The sequence below is a fragment of the Phalaenopsis equestris genome, unplaced genomic scaffold, assembly GCF_001263595.1.
Source record: "Phalaenopsis equestris unplaced genomic scaffold, ASM126359v1 Scaffold000226, whole genome shotgun sequence".
In the NCBI taxonomy this organism is placed as follows: Eukaryota; Viridiplantae; Streptophyta; class Magnoliopsida; order Asparagales; family Orchidaceae; genus Phalaenopsis; species Phalaenopsis equestris.
The window spans coordinates 1,302,930-1,311,903 of record NW_018164668.1 but is presented as its reverse complement, the minus strand read 5'-3'; positions in this window follow the sequence as shown (position 1 = coordinate 1,311,903).

The following is an 8,974-nucleotide window of genomic DNA, read 5'->3' as shown; positions in this document are numbered from 1 at the left end:
ATATTCCTATTCTCCTGGCTATTACTATTGCTGTCATTTTCACTGGTCTCATCTACAGATAGAAGCTGATTCTACATTTTTCTTAGAGTATATTCTAAAGAAAAAGAAGCCACCTTGGAACCTTTTAGCTTGTTTAAACAGGATTTGAAAGTTAATTGATTTGCAAATGCTTAACATTACTTGGGAGTTTTATTTACAGAGAAGGGAATTTAGCAGCTGACTAATTAGTAAATAGGGGGGGACATTATGATGTAGAAGTGGGCGAACATCCTCCTCGAAGGCTAAAATTGTTGCTTGATGGTGATCTGCTAGACATTCCTTACATAAGAGCCTAAATGGTCTCTACTGATCTGCTGGTTGGACTAATTTTACTGGCCTTGGGAAAATTTTTCCTAGTTTTTTCTTCTTTTGCTTGATCTCTGCTGCTTTCTTATCTTACTTGTTTAACATGTACCAATGTCTATCTGGGAGCATGGAATGCTTATTCGAGGAGAAATGGAGGCTGCTGGATTTGTTACTGCCGTTGAAGGCTTTATGTTTGCTGTATGGTGATGGGATTGGAGTCTACAACCCAATTTTTTGTTGTGTTATTTGTGGTTGGATCCTGGTATTTGAACTATCCACCATTAAAGGTGTACCAAAAATAACACCTAAAGAATAAAGAACCTTTAAATTATATAGATGCAATTTTAATGCAGGAAACCTCAGCCAGACCGGAACAATCGGCGGTACCTATTCAGGATTAAAACCTTGCATCCATTTCAGAATCTTCATACGAGCTCTTTCAATTAACAAGACTTTTCCTGCAAAAATAGCCACACAGTCTTCCTCCTTTTCTAATTTAATCATCAAATGTCTACCATCGATTAAGCCAATATTCCAACTACCAACCAATTTCAGATCAGGAGTTGCAATTAATTTTGCCGGTTTGAATAGAACAAGGAAAGGAATAAAATGTTAACTAATCAAATAATGTTTTAAGACGCTACACATAAGAAAAATGAAAATATATATAATGCATTAAAAACATATATTCATTATAAATAATGTTTTAAATAAATTCAAAATCATAGCCGTTAAAAGGCATGAATGAATTCAAGCAGGACATGGCCATGGAACTAAAAACAAGAGTTCATCATTAACAGCTTCAAGATCATCCATGGCCATGGAGCCAACGTCCACCTAGCCTATGGAGTTTGCCTCGCCATCCAGTTCGTCACCAATGTTATCATACATGGAATTCACATTCATGATTGTAAGCCTACGAAAGGGACAAAATGATGCAGATCGAGCGAATGGAAGAATTGGAACTTGAGGTCTGAAGGGGATCTACTTGTTATCGGTGCCTATGCCATCCGGCATCGGTTCTTCTTCAAGTTACGCGAGGGCCTCTAGCCTGGGCGCCAAGTCTTCCTCTATGGCGCGCGCTGTTGCTGCTTCCGCCGGCCATCTTTCATGCCACTATGGTCGTCCATGCTAAGTTCCTCTTATGCCTTATCAGACTACAAATTACAATATAAGTAGCTTTTTTTCTTTTTCTTAGCAGTTTTTAGGGTGATAGTCACAGTGTTAGTGAATAGTTGAAAAGGGCCCGTGCAAGCCATTTTGTCCTTCGGACCTTCATCGCATCCCGCTGTAGCTCAGCGTGGAGCTGTTGCGGAAGTGTTGGTCTTAGCTCGTGTTCGGCTCGTTCGAAATAGCTCGTGTTCGAAATCGGCTCGTGTTCTAAATCAGCTCGTGAACAATGTGTTCTTGTTCCGCTCGAAATTGGCTCAGAAAAATTAAATTGAAAAAAATAGATATAAAGTGTGAAATTCAAACATGTACAAAATATATACAAAAAAAGACACTAATCACATTACCACACGAGATAATATGATTAAAACAAATATAAATATTTGTAAAATATTATTACATAAATAATTATATATTTTTTAAATTTCGAGCTAAAAAGAGCCGAACACGAGCGAACAAAGAACTGTTCGTGTTCGGATCGTTTATAATTCGAGCTTTAAAAAAAAATTTCGTGTTCGGCTCGTTTACTTAACGAACGAGCCGAACACTAGCTACTTAACGAGCCGCACATGAGTTGTTCGCACTAGCTTTTATGAGAGCCCTAGCGTTGCCCCATATATGATTTGCTTCCTCCTCCCTATTTTTACTAGGAGTCTCTTTTTCTTACTTATATTTCATTTCTTTGGGGTGTTATTTTTCCAATTCCTACCTTATGTCAACATTTGATCATTTATAGTGTCTTATAGTTTTATGTAAGCATGAATTAAAACAATTTTATTCAATATAAATTATTTTACATTTAAATTAGTAATTTAGGTGTAATAAAAAAAAGAAAGAAAATCAACAAATTATTTAAATCACATTATATGTGTCTATAATTTTTTTTTTCTTTTTTTCTTACAAGTAATTTACTAACTTAAATGGAAAATAATTTATATTGAATTAAAATTGTTTTAATGCATGTTGTGCATTTATATTTTTACCTTCTAAAGACTTTATGATTTTGAATTACTTAAAATATTATTTAATTTAAGAATATATACATTTCCTTATTTTTCTTTTCAATTGCAATTACATTTTTCCTACATGTAATGTAGTATCATTTAATATTTTATTCATTTCCTTATCTTATTCAAACCGGACCAATTAATATGAATATTTGCACTTATTCTATGTATCCAAATTGCTACATTATATTTTATGGCTATGATTTGAATTATAATAAAATATATTAGTAATTATTTTTATTATTTTAAATGCCTTCATTTTCTTCTTAATTATTCAAATACCACATAAAATTTATTTATTTTTTTCCAATTTTATTTTAAATGCCAAAATAATGAGGCTGTTTTACTCTCAAGAATTTATAAAGTCTCCAGACTATTTTGTTATGACCTGAAATAGTCACCAAAGAGGCTTATTTTAGCCCATTTTGAAACTTTTCTCATATATGTATACATTAAAGTTCTTGAGTTTGGAATCCTATCATACATAACCTTTCAACATATAAGAACTGTGTACTTGTTATTTTAAATTTCCCTATCATTATGTTCACATTCTTACATATTTTTAGCTGCACCCGACTTTTATTATGAATCATTCTGCTGTTGGAATTATATCGCAGGTGGCAACACAAACAATCATGGTGCTTTATTCTGGAATCCAAATTCTATATTGACCAATTGCCATTCTTCTCCACCAATAGGGCATGGCCAAGTCCCAACAGATACAACCACAAACTAAGTTATGCTTCTGTTTTCAATGATTCTGCACCTTCTGTAATTGGATCCGCTTCTGAAAATGAAATCTCTAATTAGAGATAATTTGTTCTTCTGCCTGATAGGAAGAGTACAAAGATAAAGATGATCTTAGAATGCTGAAATGCCTTCATATTTATCATCTCAACCGCATCAATGAGGAATTCCTGTCATATTTGTAAATCTGTTGGGCTAAAAGATCTGTCCTGAAGCAAAAATGAAGCTTGTTTAGATGTTGTTTGCCTTTGCAAAAATATAAATCTGGTTTTTGTTCTTGTAATCAAGTTGTTTAACTGACATGATGTTGCAAAGTGTTTGGTGTAGCTATTTATTGTTTGTACATTTGCATTGTTTATAACCTTTTATGACAGGTGATAAATATATTTCACAATGTTGATCTTAGTATGAACTTTTTTGTTGATATTTGTATTCATTGGGACTGCCATATGCTCTGCAACCAATGATAATGCTCGTCATCATCGTTATCATCATGAGACAACTGTTGTTGACCTACAATGATGCCCACAATTAATCAACATTGATGCATGTTATTTTCAACATTGATGCACATCATCCAATATCATTACCCGTTGTTAACCATTATCAACACTACTGTAACAATTATTGTAGGCCATTTTGGCTTAGTGGTTCAGAGTTCAAGATCTTGCATATGTGGTGTTTGTGTATTTTGGTGTGTGATTTTCATTGGCATACATTAAAGCTCACCCATGGGCGTAGAGCAATGTCAATGGCCTCGATGTCGATTGTAGACATACATGAATGCTTCATTGTCAAACAGTGTTGATTCTAAATAGAATGGGACATTGATTGTAGACTAACACATAAATGATGCGATCAATGTTGTTGTATATTGTTGACGAATGTTATGACATGTAGCAACCAACAAGCCCCAATTGATGCTCTGTGTCAAACTATGTTAGTCCTTATCAACCAATACTTGCACTCACTATTGACAAATGACGTTGTGCCTGTCGTTGACTAGTGTAATTGCCAACAATCTATTTGATTATTGTTCATATAAGAGGGGAAAATAATCTTTCATTATTCTTAGTTGACCACCAAGATTCAATGGCCACATTACAATAAAACAATACAAAAAAAAAGCCAACTCAGTTATTGGGAAATTTGCATACACAACCAACAATTTTTATTTATTTACATATCTAACATGCACCCAAACTTCGACATTGCACTTATAACATAATATCAGGGTTTCATGAACCCATGCATGAAAAATGTGTATTTCATGATCTAAAAAGATAGCAATGATGGTATTTTCAATGTGATGTTAAACATTTGAACAACATGCATGTAAATACGTAAGCATTGTGTGACATGAATGTAAATGCCCTTTATTTATTTCAGTAAACAACAACTTTCTTACAATCACTGCACTTTAATAGATCAGGTTGAAAAAAATAGCTTCCCAACATAGTAGTTTCTAGAAAGAAACAAGAAAGCAGTTCCTTAAACAGAGCTGTGGTGGCAGTCTAAAAGACAAAGCAGACAGAAAGCTATCTCATATAGACCCTTATAATCTCTTGCTTTTTTTTTTCTTTTAATTTCGTTGGCAACAAAATTAACATTTATCTTATCTTCACCCCTTAAAAGATATGTCAATCATATCTTCTATAATAATTTGTATTTAAATGTAAGCGTATCTTATCAAATTAAAGGGCGTATCATATCCGCTAGTATACTATCAAATATAAAAATATTTACAGATATACCACATAGTTATTATGTATTTATATAACTAGTACATAAACTTGTATATTAAGCATCCAAATACTTAATGGCACGTAAAATAATATCATTATTTTTTTATATTTTAAGAGTGAAATACACCCTTTTTTTAAAAAAAAAATAAATTGGGATAATTACGTAGAGACCACCTGAAACATTGATATTTACAAGAACGACCGAACTATTGAGAATTTGATAAAAATGAAAATCATGATTTGGGGTTTTACCATGAATTTTGATATTTGAGAGAGAAATTTAAAAAAGGATGAAAGAGGATGGTTGATTTGTAAATAACAAATTTTGGGTGGTTTGTATGTAAGAGAGAGAGAGAGAGAGAGAGAGAGAGAGAGAGAGAGAGAGAGAGAGAGAGAGAGAGAGAGAGAGAGAGAGATAGAGAGAGAGAGAGAGAGAGAGAGCATCAGCTTGGGTTGGAGAAAACTCTAAAAGCTAGCTTCCAAAAATTTATGCGGCCTTATTTACAAGTTGGATCTAACTTTGTATAGGGTGCATTTACATGCATACCTCCCAAGTCCAAAGTATTGCATATCTACCTAACACCTAAGTTTTACTTTTATATTAATACCATACAAATATTTCATATTGCAAGAAAAAAGATCACAATTTTAACTTTCAATAGGAGTATAATACATCTTTTCATGCATATATCTTGAGGAGAAATTCATATATATCCTGATAGGTAGTCCGAGCATGTTTTATTGGACAAGATTGTTAGGCTAGTCTACGACTATCTCTAGCCTAATTATATGCAACGGGGCTTGCGTGGTTTCCTCATTTTGTCTAGTCAAATGATAAGAAAAATGTGAGGCATCATCTTATCATGTTGATTGAAAGCTTAGTGTCACGGACAAAAAATCCCACATCGGTTAGGTGCATGACCGAAAAGTACTATTTAAGTCATGGGCTGCCCATCACCCCAAAGAGCTCTTTTGGGAGGTGACAAGTGGTATCAGAGCAGATTACTACCTGTCAGGTGTGTGGACTCTCCATGGTCCAGTAGAACCCTCGGTGGAGCCGATAGGAGACGAGGGCGTCGAGGAGAATGTAATGAACAAAAAAGTTCCACATCGGCTAGGTGTAGTGCCGAAAAACAGTATTTAAATCTTGAGTTGCCCACCACCCTGAAGAGCTCTTTTGGGAGATGACATTAGGCTTTGAACTAAAGGTCTTGTATTCAATGTCATGTATAAAGAGTCAATGCACATTTTTGCAATTAAGTTCATTGAACTTAATCATGTGCAATATGGTATTGGATTCAAACGACCCCACCAGATTTTCTAGCATAACTATTTTCCTTTTCTTAACAGTGATTTTCTTCTTATTTTCACCTTCAGAACAGTATCACTCCTTCAGTCTTCCTTAGGTGGATAATTCGACGTGTTCTCCATGAAAACAATTGAAAGTGTACTGTTTCTGATGAAAATATATAGAAAACAAATATGTAATGTCAGAGTCCCATAACGTACTATTTATAAGAACGAAGAGCACGAAAATCTTGGGAGTTCAATTATTGAATCATTGATTAAAGAATAAATGATATTTAGTTTTTGCATTAAATTCTATTCATCTTATCACAATGTCACTATCAAGTAATAAGAAACTCAAAGAACTAAAATATGAACATAAAAAATGCATCATTGCTAATCATGAAAATATCTAATGGTCTAGGAGAAAGAAATTACGACAAAGAAGAGCCCACTTACAAAATACCAAGAGACACACTTATCTCATCAGATAGATGCAACAGCCCTAGATAAAGTCAAAGACCAACCAGACCAAGAGAAGGACAAACTAAAAGGGTGACTAATTGATCTGAATTCAAACCAATCATACTAAAATAAAACATATAAGCGTTTGAGCCCACCATTATAAGAAAGCCGACCAAATGCAGTAACCTAGCTTCCGATAGATTTGACCCGAGGAGGGACCCAATTCCTCAATATCACCAGTCAACCCACAAACGTCTCTGGGGCTCCCGATCAGGGAGCCTAACCAACCAAATCAATTTTGCTGACTCGAAGCTAATCAAGCTCCCCCGATCGACTAAATTGGCCTTACCAAGTCAATGTTAAACAAGCTTACCCGACCGAGCCAGAGAGAAGCCGATTGATAGACCATATATGTAAAATATCTATAATATCTTGTACATCCCCATTAAAACAGAGGCAAAAATTAAATGTAATGTCATTACATTGTACCATTTCCGCTATAAATAGATAGATCATTTTATGAGAAAGATAAGATAGACAAGAAGTATTCCTCTTTATTATTATTCACTCATCTCTCTATTTTCTTTATCGCTATTCCTTTGATATATATATATATATATATATATATATATATTTTCACATTCTAAACTTATATATATATATATAATTTCACATTCTAAACTTATAAATAGAGGGTCATAGTGTCATAGGGAGGGTTGACATAGGAAATTCATATATTGTGCCTCCATTTTGAATTCAACACAAATGCCAAAGCCATTTGTCATGGTGGCTATGGTTTTAAAATCTGATGCAAGCATGTGCCAAGGAAAAATAAAATATATTAACAAATGATAAATCAGTCAATTGAGTCCATTCCAACTAATTGCATTACAATCATTTCTTTATTAATGGTGGTAGATAACATCAGCTCTAAGAGAAGATGTAACTTAATTATTCATGTAATATACTTTTTAAAGTTAAAGTTTATCATTCAACCCGTAAATAAGACAGGCAAGTATGTCATTTGTTTTACATTGGACATGTTAATGACATGTTTAATATATGTTGAGCACTTATCCAACACAACACAACACACTTCATTATTATGAAATATCTATACATCATAGCATTTGGCAATGTTTTTTTAAGTATGACTATGGTATTATATTGGTATTAATGTGTTGGATTCCAAATTTTCTTTTGTGAACGTGCATGGAGAGTTAGAGTCGGGCGAATGAGAGAGAATAGAACCAGCGAAGAGTCCAAATGAGCCACCCTCCTTTGGTCGTTTTATTGTCTCTTATTTATTATAACATATTTTGTACTATTACAAAAAAAAGGAGAGAATAGTTATGGAAACTATTCTTAATATGATTAATGCTCTAATCAAATTTATGGATTTCATTCCATATATGTATTGTAAATTGAATTTGATATGACGGTAATTTGTTGATCTATTAGCTAGAATGCAACCAATTAAGGCGATTAACTAGGTGTCAGTCGTGTTTTGTGTCTGGTCGACCGAGGTGTTCGGTCGAACGATGATCTCTTTCGCCACGACAAAAGCAATTCAACCGTCCAATTACAATCAAGGGGTCGGTTGATTGACTGACGGGTCGATTTATTTTTGTTCAGAGAACCGTGACTCGCCTGTTGCTTTGACTCAAGTCTTACCAGGCCCGCATCTCATCTACCAGGTCGGTTCGTCGCCACAACCAGATACCCATATTTGCAACATCTTGTCGCTGTCTGTGTGCGGTATTCGATGAGACTTGCTGCTATGATGAATTACACCTCTCTCTTGGCGGATCTTGTCTTTATTGGGCGAGGGATCATCTCCAGAGCTTTGACCTATCCTAGGATTAGAGACACGGCTTCTCATGTCTGTCACTGAATTGCAGATCATTTTGTTCGAGATTCGTGCAGGCCGTTCTGGTGCATACATCATTCAATTTTTAGACGAATAAAGTACCCTATCACCTTAGCTCAAAATGTTATCATATATCATGACCAATTATTTTCTTAATTAAAAATTATAATTCATGCCCATAAGTGAGAAGCAGTCTCCTCTACCCTTGCCACAAACAGTCAACTATGCCTCCCATGCATCTATATTTTTATTAAATAAATAAATAAATAAATAAATAAATAAATAATAATAATAATAATAATAATAATAATAATAATAATAATAATAATAATAATAAT